We start from the raw sequence: 27989 nt of genomic DNA on the forward strand, positions 1-27989 counted from the left end.
TGTTTCCTACTATGTGCCATGTAGTATGTGTTAGGTAATGCATATGTGGTTGTGAACAAAATAGATATGTTTCCTTCTCTCATGGAGCTGGAAGAAGATGATGATAAACAGTTAGGCAAATAAATCACCATGTAACTATATATTCACCCATTTATGCATACAGGAACTAATTATTGAGCACATATTATGTGTTGGGGAACATTTTGCATTCTCAGGATACAATGATGAGCAGAAGTAGATCATCCCTGTCTTCATGGAGCCTACATTCTGAGGGAGGCAGCTTACTCAAAGAGTCACACTAAAACAGGTGAGGTTGTAACTATGTAAGAGCTATGAAGGAATATACAATGGGGAAATATGACCTCACAAGGAGGTCAGAGGAAGCTTCCCTGTGCAAGCAAAGAATGGATGGAGAACTGAAGGATTAAGGAAGACTAAGCTGGCAAAAGGAGGGAGAGGAGAGAATTTGCAACAGAGGGAAGAGCATGTAACTAAGGCCATGGTCTGTCTTGGAGGCTGAGAGACTGAGTGTGTCTAGAAGAGGAAGAGGAATCCACAAAGGAAACAGAGAGGGAGCAGCTCCAAGTGAAGGAACAAACTCAGAGAGTACTGGTCATGGAAACCATGGGAAGACAGTGTTTCCAAAGAGGAGGCCATGGACAAGAGTCAAATGCTGCTGAGAGGTTAAGAAATATGAGAACTGAAAATATCCCCTGGATTTCACAACATGCAGGTCATTGGTGAGCCCAGTGGAATGCTGGGCCAGAAGCCAGAATGGAATGATTTGAGAATAAGGAGAAGGTGAGGAAATGTAGGGAGAATTGTAGATTAAGAATTGCATTTGGTCACATGTAATGGATCCTGATGACAGTAGTTTAACTAAATAGGGTTCTTTTCCTCACATAACAAGAATGATGGAGGGAGACAGTTAAGACTGGGGCAGTGATTCCATGATGTCACCAATGTCCTAGAGTCCTTCTTTATGCTCTGTCATCCTTAGTATGTGGCTTTTTTCCCATTGTGCATGCAAGATGGCTGCTAACTCTCAAGCCAGTGTTTCAGATAGACAGAAGAAACAAACATCAAGGGGAAAGGTCTGGTACCTAATACCAAGAAAACAAACATTTTCTGTAAATCCTCAGCTGACTTCAACTTACTTATCATTGGCCAGAACTGTGTCATATGGCTACTCCTAGTGATAAGGGCAGCTGGGAAATGTAGCTTTTTAGTCTGACTCATTATCATTCTTAACAGAATCAGTTTCTGTAGAAAGCAGGGGAGATGGATATTGAGAAGGCACCCAGAGCAGCTATACAGCATGTACAAATCATATGTTGAAAAAGTGTGTCCACAAGGGAAGGAGATTGATTATACAATGACAGTTGGAAGGGGGATGTGGGATTGAGTGACCTTTTAAAAAATTGGGGATGACTTGAATGTATTTAAAACTTGATAAGAAGGGTCTAATCAGGAGAAAGAAAGTTTGAACATTTAAGAAAAGAAGAGGATAACTGACAGTGTAATCTTCCTTAGAGGAAGGGAATGGAATCTAAACAAAGAGAAGAGGGATTAACTTTAAAGAGCAATAATAATAGGCTCTCTGTTGTAACAACAAGAAGGAGGGAAGTAATCTTAAGTTTCATATTGAGAAAACGGGGGCTTCTATTTCCTCTGTTGTATAGGGGTAGGTTTGCTATTGCCAATGATAGAAGGGAGTGGCCAGAGCTTTGAGAAGTTTGAGACATTGAAGGCTGAAATCACCATTGTGGGGCAAAACTGACTCAAATATAAATGGCACAGATTTTTTTGCAATGGGTTTGCCACCAGAATATAGGTGTCGTGAAAACCACCGCTCAATCTAAACCAAAATAGGAAAGGAAAAGACTCATATCAACATTGTCATCATTGGACATGTAGATTAGGGCAAGTCTACCACTACTGGTCATCTGATCTACAAATGTGGTGGGACTGACAAAAGAACTACTGAAAAACTTGAGGAGTATGCTGAGATGGGCAAGGGCTCCTTGAAATATGCTTGGTTCTAGAATAAACTGAAAGATGAACGTGAACATGTTATCACCACTGATATCTCCTTGTGGAAATATGAGACCAGCAAGTATTATTTTACCATCACTGATGCCCTAAGCCACAGAGACTTTATCAAAAACATGATATTAGGCACATCTCAGGGTGACTGTGTTGTCCTGATTATTGCTGCTGGTGTTGGTGAATTTGAAGCAGGTAACTCCAAGAATGGGCAGATCCATGAACATGCCCTTCTGGCTTACACACTGGGTGTAAAACAACTAATTGTTGGTGTTAACAAAAGGGATTCCATAGAGCCACCCTACAGCCAGAAGAGATACGAGGAAATCATTAAGGAAGTCAGCACCTTCATTAAGAAAATTGGCTATAACCCTGATGCAGTAGCATTTGTGCCAATTCCTGGTTGGAATGGTGACAACATGCTGGAGCCAAGTTCTAACACGCCTTGGTTAAAAGTATGGAAAGTCACCGGTAAATGGGAATGGCAGTGGAACCACACTGCTTCAAGCTCTGGATTGCATTCTGCCTCTAACTCGTCCAACTGGCAAGCCCTTGCATCTGCCTCTCCAGGACATCTACAAAGCTGGTGGTATTGGTACTGTGTCTGTGGTTCGAGTGGAGACTGGTATTCTTAAACCTGGCAATGGTGGTCACCTTTGCACCAGTCAATGTTACAGTTAAGTCTGTTGAAATGTATAATGAAGCTTTGAGTGAGGCTCTTCCTGTGAACAAAGTGGGCTCCAATGTCAAGAATATATCTGTCAAAGATGTTCATCATGGCAATGTGGCTGGTGACAGCAAAAATGACCCATCCATTGAAGCAGCTGGCTTCATGGCTCAGGTGATTATCCTGAACCATTCAGGCCAAATCAGTGCTGGATATGTACCTGTGCTGAATTGTAACACAGCTCACATTGCTTGCAAGTTTGCTGAGCTGAAGGAGAAGATAGATCGTCGTTCTGGAAAAAAACTGGAAGATGGTCCCAAGTTCTTTAAATCTGGTGATGCTGCCATGGCTGATATGGTTCCTGGCAAGCCTATGTGTGTTGAGAGCTTCTCTGACTATCCTCCTCTGGGCCATTTTGCTGTTCGTGACATGAGACAGATGCTTGCTGTGCGTGTCATCAAAGCAGTGGACAAGAAAGTAGCTGGAGCTGGCAAGGTCACCAGGTCTGTCCAGAAAGCTCGGAAGGCTAAATGAGTATTATCCCCAATACCTGCCACCCCAGTCTTACTTGATGGTGGAAGAACAGTCTCAGAACTGTTTGTGTCAATTGGCCATTTATGTTTAATAGTAAAGACTGATTAATGATAAAAATGCATTGCAAAACCTTCAGAAGGAAAAGAGAATGTTTTGTGGGTCATTTGTGTGCATTTGTGTGTGTGTGTGAGTTTTAAGTTATTAGTTTTTAAAATCAGTGCTTTTTAATGGAAACAACTTGACCAAAAATCTGTCACAGAAGCCTGGGTGGTTCAGTTGATTAAGTGTCTGTCTTCGGCTTGAGTCATGACCCCAGGGTCCTGGGATCAAGTCCTGCACTGTGCTCCCCTCTCAGTGGAGAGCCTGCTTTTCCCCATGCCTGCTGCCCCCCTGCTTGTGCTTACTCTCTCTCTAAGTAAATTAATAAAGTCTTAAAAAATGAAGTTTGAGACCCATTAGAACAAAAGTTTAATGAAAAAAAAATATATATAAAGGGCACAAATAAACGGTTATCAAGGACTGCTGTTCTCATGTGCCTTTCCCAGGAATATACCAGAGAATGAGTTTCAAAAATCAAAATGACAAGAAAGACATCAAGATAAGGTCTAGTGCTACGTATTAGATACACCATTACTTACAGAATTACTCGCACTTGTGCCCATACCAGCTGAATATCCTCCCATTCCCATCATTAACATGAACATCATTAATTCAACAAATATTTAATGACTATCTTCTATAGGACAGGTACTTATTCATGTCTTGCAGCATGCTAGGAGTGTTGAGGAGGGTGGGAAACAGAGTCTGGGATAAGGCAGCAGTAAGAAAGCAACTGATTGAAAAGGTGGAGCCTCTCTTAGCTAGAGAGGTGTACAAACTCTTAACATCTAAGCCCAGGGAGAGCAGTTAAACTACATCCAGACAATGGCATGCAAGAGGTGATCTGATCTGAGGGGTATAATAGGAGTGGAGACATCTGGCTTTGGGAACTCTGGGCAATTGTCATGGTACCAGGGGCCGACCTGGACCCAGATCAGTTGGAATTGAGGGTGCCTAGAAGATCATTCCAGCTGTGGAGTACAAGTGCAAAATTAGAGGGTGGAACAGGTTTTAGGAGCCCTGCTTCCTACTTGGCTGATTCCTCAAAATGCAAGCCTCAGGAAGCTGCAGGCACCTAGATGTTAAGATATCCAAAAGTACAGATGCCTGATAGGCTGACACAAAGAAACTGCATTTGAATAATGCTGCTCCTTTCAAGAGATAGGCTGTCCTGCATACATGGTCTATCTTAGAACACTTAGAGCAATTGAAAAATATTTCTATTTGTATATTCCACTTACCACTGTGGATATTTCTACATTCTACTTTCCACTATGGAGAGAATATATCATAGTCAATGGGGCAATCATAATAACAACCACCATTTATTGTACATACTATATGCCAGACACTGTTCTAGTTACTTAATGAGTTGTATCTCATTTTATCCTTACAACAACCCTCTGAGTTAGCTATTATTGTTTAGAAAAGAGGAAACTGAGCCTGGTCTAATAAATTTAAATTAATTTGCCCATGATCACATGGCTATAAGTGGCCAAGCCAGGATTCTAGCCCAAGTGTGACTCCAGACCTATCATTATGCCATACCCATTTTATCATACTGTTCCAGTACCGTGTTGAACCCTTATTATGTGTCATTTAAATAATGATCTAACAGACCAATAAATAACAGACCAATCTAGGTCTGTTTCTTTAGTAAGCAAAACTGGGATCACAGCCCATCTCTTAGGATGTGTTGCTAAAATGACAAGACCATGCTGCCCTCTATCTATCAACTTCGGTGATATTGGCCACTGGTAATTTTAAAAATAAATAATACCTGACATTTATACTGTGACATACATTTTATAAAAACATTTTACTCAAACTTGCCACATACATTATGAGCACTGAAGCCCACACATATACACACTAAAATCAATGCAAAAATTTTAATGACTATGAATTTGATTTGTGGTAAAGGCCACTTAAACTCATTGTAGTATTTGCTTTTTCTAGAACCTATCACTTAAAACTTTATTTTTACTTTCACAGATGTAAAAAAGTGATTTAGGTTTTTCTACACTTTTGTTGTTTGCTTATCACTTCTTTAATGGAAAATTTCAAAGATACACAAAAGTAGAGAGAATTAAACCTCTGAGTATCATTCAGCCTCAACAATAATCATTTCCCAATAAGTTTGATGACATGACTTCTGATAGAGTTATATTTTAAATCCTTTCTGATATAATTACCACTTTATTCAGATATTATCTTGGTGTTTCCATAACATGGGCACAATTACTGTCTTATACTAATTAACCATGGCTATTGCAGGAGACATTTGATATACTAGTAAATGCTACTGTTTAAGTTAGCTTACTAGAGCCCACAAGGTATTTCTGCTTTACCTGGAAATACGACTATTATGAATTAGGTTTTGCCTTAGCGTGGGTTTGAAAATGAATCCTTATGGAATCTGTTGCCCCTTGGGTTGGTCCGTGTTTAACCACACTGACCATCCAGTTTTAATCCATTTTCTGTTAACACTGAAACAGAGAAGAAATTTACCCTCTGCAAAGATAATCAGAACAGAAAATGTAGCTGCTGGAATTATGGCAGTGTGCATAATAATATATTTTATAGCTATTTATAGTGGGTCCATTTAAAGAATTATCTGATGCTTGGGTTTTTTTTTTTTTTTAAGATTTATTCATTTGAGAGAGAGAAAGAGATAGAGAGAGCAAGCACACAGAGGGAGGAGGAGAAGCAGACTTCCCACTGAGCAGGGAGCCCAATGCAAGGCTCAATCCTAGGACCATGACCTGAGCCAAAGGCAGACGCTTAACCAACTGAGCCTCCCAGGTGCTCCAAGTTATCTGATGCATATAATCCCACATGTTCGATGCCGGTGTGGGCCAGGTGACCTTCGTGGTTCTGATCCTTAGCCAGCCTTCTTCACAACATGACAAAGTGGATCGGGTAAAAGAGTACAATATTTCAACCCAAATCCATCCTGCTACTGGATAAAACAAGTAAAAACATTAACAACAAAACTATACAATTCTTTGAATTCTTTTTTTCTTTTTTAAGTTTTTATTTATTTATTTGACAGAGAGAGAGAGAGAGATCACAAGTAGGCAGAGAGGCAGGCAGAGAGAGAGGGGGGAAACAGGCTCCCTGCTGAGCAGAGAGCTGGATGCTAGGCTCGATCCCAGGACCCTGGGATCATGGACCTGAGCCAAAGGCAGAGGCTTAACCCACTTAGCCACCCAGGCTCTTTGCATTCTTGAGAGTGGAATCATAAAACTGTATTTTTCTATAAATATAGTAGCCATACTTTTTACATTTTTAATTTTTTTCTTCTCAGTTATATTGGTAGATATCAAATCCTTAATAATCTGCAATTGGTTTAATAAGACCTGATAATACCATTTGCTCCCACCCTTCTTTCTTTCTTTTACAGTCACTTATTACATAGTAATTGTAATTTTATAGATTTAGATTTCCAAATTGTATTTCAAACTGGTTGGTGAATTATTTGTTTTAACTCTTCCAGTTATATAATTAAGAATTTTATCTATTTACTTATTTTAAAAGATTTTATTTTTAAGTATTCTCTACACCCAGGATGCCTCGGTGGCTCAGTCGGTTAAGCATATGCCTTCAACTCAGGTCAGGATTCCAGGGCCCTGGGATCCAGTCTCACACCAGTCTCACACAGCTCCTTGCTCAGCAGGGAGCCTTCTTCTCCCTCTGCCTGCCCCTTCCCCTGCGCGCATGCATGCATGCTCTCTCTCTCTTTCTAATAAATAAATAAAATCTTAAAAAAAAAACACAAACTAATCTCTACATCCAACACGGGGCTCAAACTCACATCCCTGAGATTTAAGAGTCGCATGCTCTACTGACTGAGCCAGCCAGGTGCCCCTATAATTATCATTTTAAATTATTATAATTGCTTCTTTAAGATATTTGAATCTTGACAGGTAGTCACCTTTCTAATCAAAGTACTGTTTAACATTTTGATATTTTTTAATTAAATAAAAATAACTATCTCCTATTTACAAGAGACACACTTAAAACAACATGTCAAAAAAAGGAAAAAAATAAAGGAATGGAAAAAGATTCACTAGGAATATGTTAATGAAAAGGCAGGTATAGCACTTCTATCATCATTTTTCTACTTGGAGATTATTCTCAATAGCACAATATTTTAAATAGATAACTGTTTTGTGTACTAAATAAGTAGTCTGAAGAAAAATAGGTAATAGTGATAACTTCCTAAACCCATTGTATCATCCTGGCCTACCCCCACTCCATTGCCTATGAATCCCCCACAAATCCGTAGACACAACCCTTAATGCCACTCCTTCAGAATCTAGCACTGAATAAAACCAACAGTACTTTTTTTTTTTTTTCAAATATTTATTTCAGACAGAGGGAGAGAAAGAGAGAGCAAGTGAGCACAAGCAATGGGGAAGGCCAGAGGGAAAAGGAGAAGCAGACTCCTTGCTGAGTAAGGGGCCTGACATGGGACTTGATCCCAGGACTCTGAGATCATGACCTGGGCTGAAGGCAAATGCCTAACTGACTGGGCCACCCAGCCCCCCAACTATACTTATAACTGGAGCTCAACCAACTTTAAAGTCAACAACCTTGATTGTCCCCCAAGTCCAGTGAGATCTCTGCTCCAAACTGGCCCCTTGCAAACCAGTCCATATCAGATTCCATCAGAGGCCCAAGATCAGGCTGAATCTGGACCCAATGAGAGACTTCCTAGGGTTCTAAGTCTCCAACCAGTTATGTAAAGACCTCCAGGCCTTGACCTCCAACCATACCACAAGGTCTCTGAGCTTAAGGGCTGGCCTAACTGTGGCAGTCTTCCTCCCTCCTCTTCTCTTTAACCCCAAATAATTAAATTTATGTCCCCAGGCTTATTCCCCCCAAATACATATTATGCTGATGTTATATATATATTGTTTAGGATTTTAAAAATTTATTTGTCAGAGTGGGGAACTTGAGTGGCTCAGTTGGTGACGTGTCTGCCTTCAGCTCAGGTTATGATCCCAGATCATGATCCCAGGATCCTGGGATTGAGTTCTGCATTGGGCTCCCTGCTCACCGGGGAGTCTGCTTCTCCCTTCCCCCACCCACCTGCTTGTGATCTCTCTCTCTTTCAAATAATAAATAAGTAATCTTAAAAAAGAAAGAAAGAAAGAAAATTTACTTATTTGTGAGAGAGCACAAGCGGGGAGTGGCAGACAGAGGGAGAAGCAGGCTCTTGGCTGAGCAAGGAGCCCAAAGCAGGACTTGATCCCAGGACCCTGGGATTATGACCCAAGCTAAAGGGAGACACTTAACCAACTGAGTCACCCAGGTAACTCACTGATGTTACATTCTTATTCTGTTCTAGGCACTTGGGTCATCACTCCTAGTTTTTTTGTTTGTGATTTGTTTTCAATTTTGACTGTGATCCACAGTAAACAAAACAAAACAAACAAAATTATATTGTGACTGGTTGCATATAAAAGTTTTCCCTAAACTAGTCTCTTACCATGTGGCAATATAATCTGAATTTTCTTCTTTATTCTAGTGAAAAAATTCAGCCACTAAATTGATTTCAGTAACCACTATGAGGTCAGGACCCTCAGTTTGAAAACCCTTGATCTAAAGGGCCCCCCATTTTTAAAAATAAAATAAAATAAAGTAAAAGGGGCACCTGGGTGGCTCAGTCAGTTAAATGTCTGCCTTTAGCTTAGATCATGATCCCAGGGTCCTGGGATTGAGCCCTATGTCAGGATCCCCAGGGAGCCCGCTTCTCCCTCTCCTTCTGCCTGCCACTCCCCCTGCTTGTACTCTCTCTCAAATAAATAAAATCTTTAAAATAAAATAAAATAAAATGGCCCCCCAAGACTCTTTTGGCATTTGCTTATCAGAACCAGGTCAGGTAACATGAGGGAATATTTAAAACAATCACTACCTAATTTCTTGTATTTTCTAAGGAAGAATTCTTTTCCATAGGACAATAATCTCTCTAGGATATAAAAGAGGTACTTTTAGTTGTTGGAATTGGTAGAGACTTTTTAAAGCCTTCTAGAAAATTTTTACAATCTGAAATCTTATTAAAGGACAAAAGATTGAGGGGCACCTGGGTGACTCAGTTGTTAAGCATCTGCCTTCAGCTCAGGTCATGATCTCCAGGTCCTGGGATCGGGTGCTTCTGGTCCCTGCTCAGTGGGGAACCCATTTCTCCCTCTCCTTCTGCCTCTCCCTTCCATCTATGCTCTCTCTCTAATGAATAAGTAAAATCTTAAAAAAAAAAAAAAAATAAAGAAAGAAAAAAAAGAACATAGGATTGCAAGTTAGGAAACCTGAGTCCTTATCTCACCCTGCCACTGAATGTGAGGAAGTAAATCACACTCAGCCTCTCTGAACCAGGGGGTCTTGATCATGCAAATCGAATGATATGTAAACCCTACAAATTTAATGATTCATTCACTCATTCATTTGCTCATTCGTTTGACAAATGCCTCCTTAAATATGTGCCAGACAGGTTTCTCACTGCTCATCTGACAGTTTAAACTGGGAGGGCCAATGTTACAAATTCATCACACATCACATATGATCATATGCCAGGGTTCTTTCTCATCAAATTTATGCTTTATCAGGCACCACCAGGGGAATGAGCTGCTTCTTATAAGCACATTACTCAGAAAAATGATGCTCATTTATATAAACCACTTAATAAAAATCTCTCTAAAATGTATTAGAGATTATACTGTACTTAACTTCATTAATGGTTTAATCAGTTAATTCTAATAGTAAGGAGCTTAATTTTAAGATTTATGAATTCTTATGCTAGTTTAAGATGTCAAAAACATAATTTTCATTCTAATTCCATTTTCTTTGATTCCCTCACAGCTAGTTAACTCTTTTAGTTTAAATGTCACAACACCAGGTGAGTTGGCACCATCAGTGATTAGAGTATTATTAAAAGCCATTCCTATACCAACATAGATAGCAACTGTTTGACTGTACACAAGTGATTGTGAACTACATAAAATATCACACAAAACCCAAACTAAATGTATCCCCAAATCTCCAGTTCAGTATTAGAATGTCCACAGCAAATTCCAACACCCTCTGATGTAAGGGAAAGTGTGATGGAGGAGGAGTTGAATGGAAGGAAAAGCATCTTAACTGATAGCTCATTTTACAAAGGCACATGGCCATGTGGACACATCATTAGGGACCCCCATGCCCAAGGCTTTGGAAGGGGTTTGTACAACTTATGGGTCTGAACTTAAGCTTCACTAGTTCATGGTAAATCTGCTTCTACAAAGATCAATCATTGAGTGAAGGGGTGAATACGGTAAGCTTATTATGAGCATGACTCTGTTTAAATGTTTGATTTTTAACTTCACTTATTAGTTTGTGACTGCGGGAAAATTAATTTCTCCATGCTTCTGCTTTTTAATCTGTGAAAAGGGATAATAATATCTAACACATAGGGCTGTTCTGAGTTACTAAAAGATAAATGTATAAATCATGTAGTTTGGTAACTGGCCAATGCTAATAAACAAAACCAATGCTTATGTGATAATGATGATGAAGATGATGACAGTGCTATATTGAATATGACAAGGTAGTCAGAGGATGTTGAGGGGTATAATGCTTTTTGATCCTATAATAAATGTTCTGCAAACAACTGGGATTTTAAAAATTCCTTTGGTTAACTTGGTTTAGTTTCCAAAGTCTTTCAAAATTCTGCAATAAATGTTCCTATTCTATGCCCCTTTGTAAAACCTTTGTTTTTGCATAGCTAAAGGTTATAGCAGCAAGGAGAAGTTTAGGATGGAAAGAATATTCTGCCACCCACTGCTTGGCCCCATTTAGGGTCACTCCCTTACTCCTCTATCAGTTTTGCCAGTGTTGACTAGATGCCAGGCTCACACATTTAGGACCATTAGAAACCTCCAAAATACTTGTTCATTGATCCAGAGACTTCCCAACAGAAGTTCTTTAGAAGAGAAAGTTGCAAATAAATATACTTTTTTTTTTTTAAGATTTCATTCATTTGACAGAGAAAGATCACAAGCAGGCAGAGAGGCGGGCAGAGAGAGGGGAAGCAGGCTCTCTGCTCTCTGCCGAGCAGAGAGCCCGATGCGGGGTTCGATCCCAGCACCCTGAGATCATGACTTGAGCCAAAGGCAGAGGCTTTAACCCACTGAGCCACCCAGGTGCCCTTATATACTTTTCTATATGGAACATTCACAACTCATATACATATTTATAAGGTAGTATATACATTTGTGTACACACACACACACACACACGTGTACGTGCATTTCAGTGTCAAGCGGATAAAGAAGTTCAGTGTTTTGAGAAATGGAAGAGGTGATATTTATTACAAATATTCTGTCTCTAGAAGTAGAGATGAAAATGGAACCTGCAAAATGTAAACGACAAACAGGAATCCATCAACTGCTCTTGGAGACAACTGTGAAGACATATGCAGGCTGTTGTAAAGCATTTGAAAACTTAAAATGTTAAGCCTTTCATTTAGGGATACAAATTGGGAGTATTATTAGCAGGACTACATGCTTTCAGAGTAAGAGAGCTGTTTTTCTCCTTTGTTTTTCTAACTGCCTATGTAGACTGGAATGTCCCTAAAAGTGATGGTTCTTGCAAGAGGTATTTGTTTTTGCAAGAGGTATTTGTATTTTTATTAAAGTATTTGTTAATGGGAGATTTTAAGACTAGACAGTAGGCAGGATAACCTGCATGTCTGAACTTCTCTTTCCTCTATGCTAGAAGAAAAGCTGTGAAAAGGACTGGGAGTATGTGAAATAATAGAAAATGTATATATTGACCTCTGTCCCCAGTTCCTAGCACAGAGCTCCTAAAAACCCTTGTAATTTCCTAAGTGATAGAGTATCTTTTGTACTCATGAGTCAATGATTGGTGGGCTCCAGGTGGGGGCTGGTCACCAGAAAGACCATGCCATGGTTAGAAACTTAGAACTTTCAGCAGCACCCCCTACACTCCAGGAAGAGGAGGCTAAAAATTGAGGTGTTGATCAACCATCCATACGTGATGATGCCTCCATAAAACCAAAAGTATGAGTTCCCGAGATTTTCCAGCTTGCTGAACACACTGTGGATGGAGGATGGAGGTTCTGGGGAGGGTGGCACCTGGCAAGGACTTGAAAGCTCTGAGCCCTACTCCCTATAGCTTGCCTTAGGCATCTCTTCCATCTGGATGTCACTTTGTATCCTTTATCATAGCTTCTTATAATAAACTGGTAAAGGTAATTTAGCTTTTTCCTGAGTCCTGTGAGTCACTGTAGCAAATTATCAAACTCAAGGAGTGTGACATGAGATTTACAGATAATCAGTCAAAAGTACAGATGACCACTTGGGACTTGAGATCAGCATCCGAAGTGGGGGTAGGCAATCTTGTGGGACTGAGACCTTGACATGTGGGATCTGATATTAACTCCAAGTAGATACTGTCAGAATTGAGTTAAATTGTGGAACACCCAGCTGGTGTCAGAGAATTGCCTAATGTGTAGGAAATCTACACATCTGGTGTCCGAAGTGAAGTGTGGCAGTAGTGTGAGAGTAGAGGAAAAACACAGGGAGTATTGTTCCTATATGGGGTATTTTGGCCCAGTGCTGCATGGACTACATTGCAGGTTATGGTAGGGGGTGTCCCACAGTGGCATTATTCAAGACACAGTAATCAGCTTTGAAAATACTCTGTCATCCATACTGATTGCTTCATTTTGGCCATATGGAGCCTGACCACATCTGGGAATATTCAGAATATATAAAGAACTCTCAAAACTCAATAATAAGGAAACAAACAACACAAAAAACTTTAAATGTGAAAATATCTGAAAAGACACTTCACTGAGAAGATATAAAGATGTCAAGCACAATGAAAATCTACATCATTAGCTATTAGGGAACTGTCAATTAAAATCACAGTGAAATTCTGCTACCCTTATTAGAATGGCTAAAATATAAGACTGACCATACTAAGAATCAGCAAGAATACAGATCAACTAGAATTTCCATACATTGTTAGTTGGGAATGCAAAATGATACAATCACTTTGGAAGACTTAGCAATTTCTTAAAAGTTAACTATAAAGCTACCATCTGACCCAGCCATTCATTCTCCTTCCAGGTATTAACCAAGAGAGATGAAGGTACAAAGAATTATATGCAAATTTTCACAGATTTGTAATAACCCCTACATTAGAAAAAATCCAAATGTCTCAACAGTAGAAAGGATAAGGAAATTGCAGCATATTCATAAAATGGAATATAACAGTAATAAAAAGGAACAAACTATTGATACAGCATGCATGAATCCCAAAATAACTATGTTGAGCAAACAAAACCAGAAAAAAGGAGTATACTGTATGATTCCATTTATAGAAAGTTATAGAAAATGCAAACTAAACTGACAGAAATCAGTGGTTGAGGATGGGAGTGAGAACAAGGCGGAAGAATTACAAAGAGACATGAGGAAACCTTTTAAGGGTGATGGGTCTGTTCATCATCTTGATTTGGTGATGGTTTCTCAGGCTATGCATGAGTCAAAACATATCAAATTATACACTTTAAATATGAGCCCCTTAAAGTATGTCAATATCTGACATTAAAGGTATAAAAAAACAGCATATTTCCAAGTTAACTTGCTCTGTAAAAAAAAAAAAAAGAAAAAAAAAGGAGGTACAACATATATAGTATTCACTCTCCTCTTAGCCAGATCCTATAAAAAGGCCCGCAGCCACTCCAGTACCACCCCAGACAGGGAGAGAATAAAGGAGCAAAAGTAGTAGTAGAAACAGACAGAAGTCTGAAATTATTGCAATTAAAATACAACTTCTAAAAAAACATACACCCATTTAAATGTACTGCGAGGGCTTCTCCCAGGGCCTTAGAGGAAGCCACTTTGGAAGCGAGGGACTGATGGAGATGACAAGCACTCCTAAGCACTCCTTGGATTTGGGGGAGGTGGGGAGGAGCATATAAATTCAGCAAAGGAACAGACTCCTCAGCTCCATGGGCTCAGAGCTATGGTCTGGATATTAAGGCACATGGCCTTGTTTTGAGGTCACAAGCTAGTAAGGCATGAAGACATATCAATTACTCAAGGAATGGGGCAAGTTTTGAAAGGTCAATGACACCATCCTCTGGAGTTTATGCATGATTAGCCAGCACAGACCTGCACAGTCGCTCAAGAGATATATTCGTGCGCTTAGGCTCAGGGCTGTAAGACAAGACTCACAGATACTATTACTGTGCGGCTGCTACTGCTACTATTTGCTGATTTGGGACTTGAGGCAGATCATATCATCTCTGGGTGCTGGTTTCAACACTAGTAAAATAGAGTAACAAGAATTACCTATTTGTGGGGTATACTGAGGTCTTACCACAGACATAATTTTTATCCTTGTTCTGAAATCTTGCTAATTCTTATTATCTAATGTTCCTTCTGGGTGCTTCGTTGGCTCAGTTGGTTAAGTGTCTGTCTGTCTTGGGCTCAGGTAATGATTCCAGGGTCCTGGGATCAAGCCCTGCATCAGGCTCCTTGAGCAGTGGGGAACCTGCTTCTCTGTCTCTCTGTCACTCTCCCTGCTTGTGCTCTCATTCTCTCTGTGTCACATAAATAAATAAAATCTTTAAAAAAATAAAGTTCCTTCTGCAGTTGGAAGAAACAGAAACAGGGAAGTGAAAGAGAATTAGGTAGCATAGGCAGGTGGCCCTGTGTAGGGCAGCTCTCCACAGGGCTTAGGCTGCTGACTACTCTCCTCCCCTCACAGAGACCTCTCTGAGCCTTAGGAGGAGACTGTGCTTGTTAAGGGTCATGAAACATAAGCCTCATTTGCTTCAAATTAAATCCACCTCTGTCTAGAAGTTTTCTATTACATTTTCCCCAATTTTTTTTTAAGTTACCATTTATTAGGTGCTTACTCTGTGCGAGCCATATATGTACTTGTCAATTTTTCTCAACCATGTCAATACTTTAGAATCACTCAGGAAGCTTTTAAAATTTAGCAAACAAAAAGTAAACTCAAAATGGATTAAAAACCTAAATGTGAGACATGAGGCCATAAAATTCCTCAAAGAAAACATAGGCAGTAGTCTCTTGGACATAGGCCTTAGGGCAAGGGAAATAAAAGTAAAATTAAACTATTGGGACTACATCACAATAAGAAGTTTCTGCACAGCAAAGGAAACCATCATCAAAACAATAAGCAACTTACTGAATGGGAGAAGATATTTGCAAATGATATATCTGTAAACGGTTAACATCCAAAATATATAAAGAACTCATACAACTCAATGCCCAAAAAATCCAATTAATAAAATGGGCAGAGGACCTCAATAAACATTTTTCTAAAGAAGACATACACATGGCTGACAGACACATGAGAAGATGTTCAATATCAGTAATTACCAAGGAAAGGCAAATCAAAACCACAATGAGATAACAGCTGGCACCTCTCAGAATAGCTAAAATCAAAAAGATAACAACAAGTGTTGACAAGGATGTGGAAAAAAAGGCCCTTCATGCACTGTTTGTGGGAATGAAATTGGTGCAGTCACTGTAGAAAACAGCATGGAGATTGCTAAAATAATTAAAAATAGAATTGCCATATGATCCAGTAATTCCACTACTGGGTATTTACCCAAGGAAAATGACAACGCCAATTCAAAAAGATATATGTATTCCTATCTTTACTGCAGCATTATTTACAATAGGCATGTTATGGAAGGAATCCAAGTGTCCATCCACAGATGAATAAAGAAGTTGTGGTATATACATAAAATGGAATATTGCCTTGCCATAAAAAAGAATAAGATTTTGCCATTTGCAACAACATGACCTAAAGGGTATTATGTTAAGTGAAATAAGTCAGACAGAAAAAGACAAACACCATATAATTTCACTCATATGTGGAATTTAAGAAAACAAAGAAAAAAGAGATAAAAAAACAGACTCTTAAATACATAGAACAAACTGGTGGTTGCCAGAGGGGAGGTAGGTGGGGGAATGAGTGAAATAAATAAAGAGGATTAAGAGTACACTTATTGTGATGAGTGCTGAGCATGTATAGAATGTATACAATTATTAAATCATTATATACCTGAGACCAATGTAACACTGAATATTAATTACACTTCAATTTTTTGAAAATGTAAAATATGCCAACCTGAAACCTACTGAAACTAAATCTCTAGGGGCGAGGCGTGAATATCTATAGTTTCTAAAAGACCCGCCAATGATTCTAATGTGCAACGAGGGTTGAAATTCTTGGCACACTATACTACTTTACATATTTTAACTTCTTAAATACTTACACAAACCTGAGAGGGAGATCTTATGACTGTTATACGTGAATAAACCAAGGTTCAGAAAGGATTTTACTCAAGATGAAATCACAGAGTTGTAATTCAAACCCAGATAGGTCTGACTTCACAGAACACTTTACTATACCAGTTCCCAACTTTATATGCCTCTTAAGAAAGAACAGCCTTTTTCTTTGTTAAGATTTTATTTATTTAATTGACAGAGAGAGAGAGATCACAAGTAGGCAGAGAGGCAGACAGAGAGGGAGAAACAGGCTTCCTGCTGAGCAGAGAGGCTGATACAGGTCTCAATCCCAGGACCCTGAGATCATGACCTGAGCAGAAGGCAGAGGCTTAACCCACTGAGCCACCCAAGTGGCTCCCAAAAGAACAACCCAAAAGAAATAAAGCATTTCCTATGCTGTCCCAAAAGAACAACCTTTTATTTTTTTTTTTTAAGATTTATTTATTTATTTGTCAGAGAGACAGAGAGAGACGAGCGAGAGTGAGCACAAGCAGACAGAGTGGCAGGCAGAGGGAGAAGCAGGCTCCCCGCCGAGCAAGGAGCCCGATGTGGGACTCGATCCCAGGACGCTGGGATCATGACCCGAGCAGAAGGCAGCTGCTTAACCAACTGAGCCACCCAGGTGTCCCAAGAACAACCTTTTAATGCAAACTTTTACAACTGGAAAAATGCAGTGATGAGTACAATATCATGTAATTATTTTCACAGCAAATGTGACCTTAATTCTAATCCTATAAGAAACAATAGGGTAAAGCCATATTCGAGTTTCGTTCTAAGTTGGAAGAGTCCTTTACATCCAACAAAATTTCTAATTATCTTTATAAAAGAGAAACTTTTTGGTGATGAAAATCCTAAGTATCATCTAGGATGGGAATGTGTCCTATTTGATGTGGCCTTGGAGGTTCTGGATACAGGGTAATTAGCAGTAACTCAGAACGCACTGTACCTCAAGCCTACCCACTCTCCCTTTCACAATCCTACATCTTCCTTTTTCTTGGATTCATTGTTCACTTTGCTAAAGTACATTCCCAACTAATTATTTCAACATAGATCTGTAGGAGGTAAAATTTCTGGACCTTTGGGTATACAAAAGAAATTTTATTTTGTACTTCTACTTAAAACCTAGTTTTTCTCAGTATCATTTTCCCACACATCTTTCAAGACACCATTCCATCATCTTCCAGCAGTGCTGTCAATGAGAAACCTGATGCCATGATTTGCATTCCTTTAAGCTTAACCTGTTTACCCCTTTGGAAGCTTTTAGGATTTGATCTTTATTCCTAGTTTTCTAAAATTTCACTATGACAAGTCTAGGTGTTGGTTCTACTTCATTCATCTTGGTTAACATTTTCAATTTGAAGATTTGTAGCTTTTCTTTTTTTCACTGAAATAGTTTGACATGCAATGTTACATTAGTTTCAAGAGTACAACAGAGTGATTTGACAAGTCTATACCTTATACTATGCTCACCACAAGTGTAGCTACCATCTGTCACCATACGACATCGTTACAATGCCAATGACTATATGCCTTATGCTGTACCTTTTATCACCAAGACTTTTTCATTCCATAACTGGAGACCTGTTTCTCCCATTCCACTTCACCCAGTTTGCTCATCCTCTTAGCCCCTGACTTGTATCTTTCTTAAACTCTGAGCAACCTACTTTTATCATTACTTTATTTTCTCCTCTACATGCTCTCCTTTCTCTTTTCTAGTGCTTCTATATATGAATATTTAAACTTTCAGATCTATTTTGAGATGCACTGAAGGAGAATTCCTTGGCCCCTACCTTCCACTCACTAATTTATTCTTCAGCCACCTCTCTTCTATTAATAAACCTTCTATTGATTTATTTCAAAAACCAAAAATTTAATTTCCTAGATTTCAAACTGACTCTTTGATGTGGTTGCAGAATCCTTTCACAACACACTAAAAATACTAATTTCGTTTCCTCACCCAGAGTCCTTTTGTTTGGTGTATCAACTCTCTTGAGAGTTTAGTTCCATTTGTTGAATTCAATGCCCCCCCCCTTTTTTTTTAAAGATCTTACTTATTTGACAGAGCGAGAAAAAGAGAGAGAGCACAAGCAGGGAGAGCAGCAGGCAGAGGGAGAGGGAGAAGCAAGCACCCCATTTAGCAGAGAGCCCGACACAGGACTCAATCCCAGGACCCTGGGATCAGGACCTGAGCTGAAGGCAGACGCTTAACCAACTGAGCCACCCAGGTGCCCCAAATTCAGTGCTTTTCTTACGTGGGGGTTAGTTTTCCATAAAATTTTGATGATTCTTTTATATCTTTATCTTTATATGTGCTAATTAATTAATACCTGATCAGGGGAGTAAAAGTAAGATTGTGTGAATATTCTGTGCTCCAGTCTTTTGCCCAATTGTCTTAGTATCCTTGAATATAGTCTGAATCAGTTATCACTAAGATAGCTGTAAAATGGTGATTTTTCAGGTCGCCTGGGTGGCTCAGTCAGTTAAGCATCCCACTCTCGATTTCAGCTCAGGTCTTGCAAGACCTTGGGGTCATGAGTGCAAGTCCTATGTTGGACTCCACACTGGGCATACAGCCTACTTTCTTCTTTTTTTTACTTTAAAAAAATTTTAAATTAATTAACATATAATGTATTATTGGCTTCAGGGGTACAGGTCTGTGATTCATCAGTTTTATATAATATCAATGCTCATTACAATACAAACCCTCCCCAGTGTCCATCACCCAGTAGAGCCTACTTTAAAAAAAAAAAAACAAACATAGAAGGGACACCTGGCTGGCTCAGTTGGTGGACCACGTGACTCTTGATCTCGGGGTTGTAAATTCGAGCCCCACATTGGATGTAGAGATAACCTTAAAATAAAATCTTAAAAAAAAGTACCATAGAAAATAAATTTACGGGTTTATTAAAGGGAATTATTGCACTTGTTGGCTCCTTGGCCAAGAATTTGAACATTAAATGAGATAGAATCAGGTGAGATGAAAAAAAAATATTGGTTGGTATTCAAGTTATTACAAATGTCCCACATGGGACTTATGGCAATAAATTCAAACTTATTCATTCATCTATGTATTCAAATATTATCTTGATGGGCATTTGTTATGAGCTAGGACTTTGCTATAGATTACTCATTTTTTTAAACTACTAATTTTCTATATTGAATCTGCAGTAAACATAATTCACATCTTCTTTAGCTTTAGTTCTTAGCAGATGTCATTGTAAAATTTCTTCAGATGCTGATGATTCCTCATTTAGTGTCTATTGAGACCTGCCACATCCCAGGCATGGGGGATACAATAGCAAATGGATAAGGCCCCAGCCATCATGGAGCTTGTATTTCAGTTGAGGGAGACGGCAGACAAGCAAAGAAGTAAAATAGTTGCAGACTGCAGTGAGTCCTAAAAAGGGAGACAAACAAGGATGGAAGGAGAATAATAACGGGGAAGAGGGCTTCATTTGGGTAATTAGGGGAGGTCTCTGAGGGCAGGGATCTTTGCTTCACTGCTCTCTCCTTAGCATCTAGAACATGCCTGGAATGTAGCAGGCATTCAGTAAATGAATAAGGAGGTAAGTCACAAACTGAATCAAAAGGATGCTAATCATTCAAGGAGAAGGGCATTCCAGGGAGAGGAAATAGCATGAACAAAGACTCTGAAGCAACCTAAGTGTCCATCAATAGATAAATGGATAAAGAAGGTGTAATACATATAGATATATATAGGATTATATTTAGTGGGATGTTACTCAGCCATAAAAAAGAATGAAATCAGGGCTCCTGGGTGGCTCAGTGGGTTAAAGCCTCTGCCTTCAGCTCAGGTGTCATGGTATCAGGGTCCTAGGATCGAGCCCCGCATCGGGCTCTCTGCTCAGCGGGGAGCCTGCTTCCTCTACTCTCTCTGCCTGCCTCTCTGACTACTTGTAATCTCTATCAAATAAATAAATAAAATTTTAAAAAAAAGAATGAAATCTTGCCTTTCAGGATAAGAAGGATGGACCTAGAGAGTATTATGCTAAGTGAAATAAATCAGAGAAGGACAAATATCATATGACTTCACTTATATGTGGAATCTAAAAAACAAAACAAATAAACAAACAGAAACAGAATCATAAATACAGAGAATAAACTGGTGGCTGCCAGAGGGGAAGAGTTTAGGGGGATGGGCAAAACAGGTAAAGGGGATTAAGAGGTACAAACTTCCAGTTATAAAATAAGTAAGTTATGGGGATGAAAAGTACAGCATGATGAATACCACCCATAATATTATAATAATGTTGTATTGTAACTACACTTACCTTAGTGAGCATAGCTTAATGTGTATGGAATTGTCAAGTCACTATGTTGTATGCCTGAAACTAATATAACATTGTATGTCAACTATACCTCAATAAAAAAAAAGTCCATAGAAAAAAAGTTAAAAAATAAAACTGCAGTGTTATATGCAACTGATGAATTACTGAATACTACATCTGAAACTAATGATGTACCATATGTTGGCTAATTGAATTTAAATAAGGAAAATAAAAATAAAAATAAAATTGTATTTCTTACCTCATATTACGGATCAGCCACTGAAGTAGGAGGAACTAATGGCCTGAGTTGAGCATACATTATTTCTTCACCCCAACTGACCTTATCAGTATTTTTTCCACTGTCAAAGGCAACAATCAAAGGGACCAAATAAACCTCAAACAGGACATATAAAACTATCATCCTGTAATTATTTGGAGCCATCAAAGTAGGATAAAAACAGACTGAATTACTCAAGGACTGCAGGGTGACAACCAAATTTATCCAACTCTTCATCTTTTCTATCCTCCAACCTACAACTACAATAAGACAGAAACAAATTTGGAATTACTATGATATTGTTATGGGGCGAAACTTATTATGAAAAATTCCCTATGTGTACAAATAGCTTAATGAAAGAGAAAATGTTAGATGTGAACTAGTTCAAAAGGAATGAATAGTTTTTCTTTAAAAAAATTCAAATCAGGTGTACTTTTCATTATTGCTCCATATTAAACAGTTAACATACCTTATTTCATTTAATTCTCAAAACTACCCTGGAGGTCAATTTTAATATTTCCATTTTTTTTAAAGATTTTTTATTTACTTATTTGACAGACAGATCACAAGTAGGCAGAGAGGCAGGCAGAGAGAGAAGGGGAAGCAGGCTCCCCGCTGAGCAGAGAGCCCGATGTGGGGCTCTATCCCAGGACACTGGGATCATGACCCGAGCCGAAGGCAGAGGCTTAAACCACTGAGCCACCCAGGTGCCCCTAATATTTCCATTTTATAGAGATGGCTTAGAGAAGCAGTCACTTACCTAAAGTCACACAAATGAAATTACTGTGACAATAATGGCAAAGTCAAGTCTGACTATTTTTTATTACTTTGTGTGTAGATATAACACCTTCACTAATTACTTTATATTGGCATTATTTGAAAATGGCTCATCAAGGATTCTAAATAAGTTGTTTAACTGGAATCATCTTGGTTTTTGGGGTGTCTGGGTGGCTCAGTGGGCTAAGTGTCTGTCTTGGGCTCAGGTTATGATTCCAGGGTCCTGGGACTGAGCCCCACATCAGGCTCCCCACTCAGCAGAAAGCCTGTTTCTCCCTCTCCCTTTGCCTGTCTTTCTCCTTGCTTGTGTTCTGTCAAATAAATAAATAAGATCTTAAAAAAAAATCCTGTTTTGAAAACAACCCCTTTATATTTTTATAGCATTTGTCACAAAGTGCTTTCATTGGATTTTTACTACCTTTGAGGTAGGGGAGCAGATGTGATAAGGAAATGGAGGCAAAGCACATGATTCTCTATGTTACAGCCTCTGTCTGTTCCTCTGTGACTTGTGTGCTTCCATGCCTTGGCCCCACACTTGAGTAAAAGTCCTTTGAGGGATGGGGTTCTGCCTATATTCTCTCTGTAGCCTGGCCAGCAACCCTGTGGGCACTCAGTCACTATTTTAAACAACTTTGGTGAGGTAAAAATGATTTACAGTAAACTGCACATATTTAAAGCATTAAGTTCTGACATATGTACACATCTGTGAAACTAACACCACAATCAAGGCATTAAATATATCAAACATATCCATCACTCCCAAAAGTTTCCATGAGCATTTATGAATGAACAAAACCCCAATCTTTAGGGACCTAGGACGGTGCTGTGCTGCTTCTCTCACACTTGATGAAAGGCTATGCTTTTATATGTTATTTTGCCTGTTGTATGCTGTTGTACATTTATGGAAAAGAACCTAATTGAAGATAAAACATTTTATTTGTAGAAGCCCAAAATATATATCGCTTGAAGCACATATGGAGTCTGCCATTTGGGAATTAGAACATCCTACCTGCTTCCTGATGAATCACCAACTCAGTCCTTCCAGAGACTTTGTCCGGGTCCTGCTCTTGAATCCCAGGAGGCACCCAGGTTTGCTGTCTTTATGATTACTTCCCTTTTTGCTTTCTGCTTAGGCAATTTTAAGCAGTACTGCTGCCATTTGTTCCTGTTTATCTGCTGAGAGTGATGGTGAAACTCTTAGGTTCCTGACCTAGATTGCCTGTGTTCAAATCCTGATTCTACTTCTTATAGGCTGTAGGGCTTTGGGCAGGTTACCTCTCTGCACAGAGCCTTGTAGTTTGACAGTACATTTTTGGTAAATGTTACATATAACTATTTTCTCTGAAAACTGGCTTATGTACTATTCAGCCCACATGGCAGAAATGTCCAAAACTCCTGCCTCACAAGAGAATGATCCTCTCTTCCTCCCACAGGATCCCTCCTTCCCTCCCTCCTACCTCTAGTTTTTATGTCTGTACCTTTTAAGAGACTAGTCCATTAAAAGCAGAATTCTAACCAATAATATAATGATGTAATTTAGAAAACACCTACTGGGACTCAGTTGGTTAAGTGTCTGATTCTTGATTTCCACTCAGGCCATGATCTCAGGGTTGTGAGATCAAGCCCTGAGTCAGGTGTGGAGCCCACTTAAGATTCTCTCTCTCCCTCTGCCTCTCCTCCCCCACTCCCCTTCTCTCTCTTCCTTTCTGAGAAAAAAAAAATTACTAAAATTGGTTCCACTTCTCTATTTCTCTCTGGAACCAAGGAGTATTTTAAGTCTAACCTACATGAAAGGGACTTTAAATATCTTTTTTAGCAAATATATGTATGTGTATTTGTATACATACACACACACACACCCCTATATAGTACATATATTTAATGTGTATATACATATATGTATAAATGTATATGTATATGGACACTCACAGATAAAGAACAAATCTTATTACTTAAAGCAGACAACCAAAATCTGATATCCAATAGTCTTTAGTGAGTTACTGACTTTCAATGACATTGTTTCACCGTACATAAAGATGTTAGCTAGCATAATCTCTCCCAACATAATAGCTAATAAAGACACATTAATGAAGCAGTCATATCAAGTGTTTTATGTATGTATGTATGTATGTATGTATTACTTTTAAAGTTTATTTAGTTTTTTAGTAATCTCTACACGCAGTATGGGGCTCACACTCATGACCACCAAGATCAAGAGTCACATGCTCTTTCTATTGAGCCAGCCAGGTGCCTAGTCATATCAAATACTTTAAACTGTCCTTGAAAGGGGGGACACCAAGAGCTCATTAACTCCCCCATTGTTCATAGGATAAAGCTATTTTCTCTTTGCACCTCCTTTCCTGTGATCAAAATTCTTCCAAAGAACTGCCTATACTTAATTTCTAGTGACTCTCCTTTCTCTCTTGAGCTCACTCCAATCAGGTCTTCCTCCTACTGTCATCAAAACTGCACTTACCAAAATCACCAATGACCTCCGTGCAGGCAAATCTAAAGGATAAATCTCAGTTCTTACTTCATTCTATTAGTTGTTCTTTTCTTCCTGAAATACCAAGATACCCTCCCCTCCCCCCCCCATTTTTCTCCTATCTCAATGTCCTTTTCTTCTCTGCATTCTTTGTTGAGTTCTCTTTTATCTTCCCAACCTTTAAAAAGTAGCTATCCTCTTCTCTTCCCAATCTATATACACACACATTTGTTGGAGTTCTCATCCAGGCCATAACTTTAGTATATGTGCTGCCGAAGCGAGCACTAGACCATAACTTTAAATACCTATATGCTATTGCCTGCTAAATTCATATATTTAGCCCAACTCCCACCCAAACTCCAGACACGTTTACATGTCCAACAGGCTATATAATATCGCCACTGAGATATCTGTAGGCATCTCAACAAGCCCAAAACTAAACCACTAACCTTCTACCCCCTTAGTCCAAACCCCCATAATCTCATGTTCCCGCCACTCAGTTTTTTATCTAGTGAAGTGATATTTTTAAAATGTAAATTTGAGGGCACCTGGGTGGCTCAGTCAGTTAAGCGTCTGCCTTTGGCTCAGGTCATGATCCCAGGGTCCTGGGATGGAGTCCCACATCAGGCTCCCTGCTAAGCAGGGAGCCTGCTTCACCCTCTCTCTTTCTCTCTCAAATAAATTTTTTAAAAATGTAAATTTGATTGTTACTTTTCTGCTTAAAACTCTTCTATAGCTTCCCATTTTACTCAGAATGAAAAGTCTTTAATTGTGACCTATAAGCCCGTATCTGATCTGTCTCTACAACCACCATCTATATCAACTCTCTGATTTCATTTCCCATTGCTCTTCTTCTTGCTCACCCCACTCTAGCCACAATGGTGTCCTTGCTATTCCTTACCCACACCAAGCATATTCTCATGGCCTTTATGCTTCTAATATTTTCCAGATATTCATATGTTATTCTCTAACTTCCTTTATCAGCTAGGCTTTTCCTAAATATCCCAAATAAAATAAATCCTCTCATCTCTTTCAGTCCCCTATCCCGATTTATATTTATAGCACTAAAAAAACACTTTCTTGGGGTACTTGGATGGCTCAGTCAGTTAAGCATCTGCCTTAGGCTCAGGTCATGATCCCAGGGTCCTGGAATCAAGACCTGTGTCAGGCTCTCTGCTCAGTGAGGGGACTGCTTCTCCCTCTCCCTCTGCCTGCTGCTTCCCTGCTTGTATGCTCTGTCTCTGTCAAATAAATAAATAAAATCTTTTTAAAAACCCAACAACTTTATTTTGAAACATTGTAGATTCATAGACACTTGTAAGAAATAATACAGATAGATTCTGCATATTCTTTACTCAGTTTCCTCCAACGGTCACATTTTATAAAGCTATAGTACAATATCCCGACTAGGATACTGACATTGATACAGTTAAGATACACAACATTTCCACAGTTCCATCACCAAAGGGCTTGTGTCGCTCTTTTATAGCCACACCCACTTCCCTCCAACCTCCACCCCAGCCGTAACCCCTGGCAACCACTAATCTGTTCTCCATTTCTATAGTTTTGTTATTTCAAGAATGTTACATAAATGGAATTATACAGTATTAACCTTTTGGGATTGCCTTTTTCTAGTCAGCATAATTCTCTGGAGATTCATCCAAGTTGTTGTGTCATAGCATTTTTTTTTTAACCACCTAACATATACATTTATTGCTAAGTTCCCTGACAGCAGGGAATCCATTTTGCACATTATACTCTTAATGTAGACATAGTATAAATATTTGTTGAATAAATGAAGTCCAAACTCTTTAACATGGCCTAAAAGACCCCAAATGAAGCATGTTCACCTTTGTAATCTCATCTGGCACTTCCATGACACCCCCTATTCTGCTAACCGAATCCCATACACACCTAATTTATGGCAAGATCGCCTATACACTCTTGTTTTATCATATTTGCTGTTTAGAACAGTGGGTTCTCAAACTTTGGTGTACATAAGAATCACTTGGATGGTTAGGTTTTTGTTTTTGTTTTAAGATTTTACTTATTTATTTACTTATTTGAGAGAGAATGAGTGTGTTTGTGCATGTGTGTGTGTGAGAGAGAGAGTGAGAGAGAAAGCGAGTGAGCCGGCAGGGGTAGGGACAGAGGGAGAGGGAGACAATCTCAAGTAGATGTCACATTGAGGGTAGAGCCTGATGGGGCACTTGATCTCAGGACCTGGAGATTATGACCTGAACTGAAACCAAGAGTCGGAGGCTTAACCAACTGAACCACCCAGGTGCCCTAGATGGTCAGGCTTATTAAAACACAGATTGTTAGGTTTTACCCCAAGTTTTTGATTAAGTAGATCTGTGATAGGGCCTAAGAACCTGAATTTTTGACAAGTTCCCAGGTAAATGTTGATGTTGCTGGTCCATAAACCAATCATACTTTGAAAATCCCTGTTAGAACATTTTTTATTTCCCTCCCCCATTTACTTGCCTAATATTTTACTTAACCTTCAGTCCTTCTCTTACCCCAGAACATGGTGTTCCATGGCACACTGTACTTACCCTATCACATCACTTATCTCACGATATTACAGTATCCTATTTATGTGTGCTTCTCTACTACCAGCCTGTATCCTCAGCACCTCGCACTGTTTGACACAGAGTAGGCACTCAATGTGTATGATGACTGAATAGGTTACTTAATCTGGGTACTTTAAAAGAGTCAACTGAAACAGTACCATCACAGTCAGAGGATATTTAGAAGGAAAGGAGTCTATGTGGTAGAGATAAAAACATCAAGGATCCCTTCAATTCTTGGAACACTGAAACAAAATTTTTAAAAATTAAAAAAAAAAAAAAGGATCCCTTCATTAATAAGTTGAAGGAAAAATACAGCAATTTTTTAAGTTAAGATTTTCTAGGAACTGTTAGCGCTTACTGCAATTCTTTTCAACCAAAACATCACACACTGAAATAATGACTGATGACAAAGCTCAAGCATGCAAGTTAATGGGCCATCTGGGTGGCTCAGTACATTGAGCAATGAGTGTCTGACTCTTGGTTTTGGCTCAGGTTATGATCTGAGGATCCTGGGATGGAGTCCTACTCTAGGCTCCAAGCTCTGGGCTCAGCACAAAGTCTGCTCAAGATTTTCTCTCTTCATCTTCCACCCTCCCCCGCCTCTCTCTTTCTCAAATAAATAAGCAAAATCTTAGGAAAAAAAAAAAGAATACAAGTTAAGATATTTTACCCATTACTTTTTCAATACTTATTTCAAAATCTATTTTGTTCTTCTGAAAATGTACTTCTTTGCCTTCAGACTAAACATCCCAAATCACAGGACTATCTAACACAGCCAGGACTTCAAAGAAGTCTTTCACTGACCCCCAGAGCTGTCTAGTTGTTGAAATTTGAACATATTTGCTTGCAGAGGTCTATAAATCATTATCCGAAATTCCAAAATCCAGAAAAGCTTTAGAAAC

The 27989-nt window shown here is 39.0% G+C and overlaps 1 long non-coding RNA gene and 1 pseudogene across 2 annotated transcripts in view; one reads left to right on the forward strand and one right to left on the reverse strand.

The window, feature by feature from the left end:
- LOC308349607 overlaps nt 1-27989 on the reverse strand; it is a 152525-nt gene that overhangs the window by 118058 nt on the left and 6478 nt on the right. The window lies entirely within an intron of this gene.
- On the forward strand, nt 728-3247 carry LOC308349853 (elongation factor 1-alpha 1-like; annotated as a pseudogene). Its single transcript has 2 exons — nt 728-740; nt 1873-3247. The product of its transcript is annotated as an elongation factor 1-alpha 1-like (transcript).

This window comes from Martes martes, assembly GCF_963455335.1.
Source record: "Martes martes genome assembly, chromosome: 9".
In the NCBI taxonomy this organism is placed as follows: domain Eukaryota; kingdom Metazoa; phylum Chordata; class Mammalia; order Carnivora; family Mustelidae; genus Martes; species Martes martes.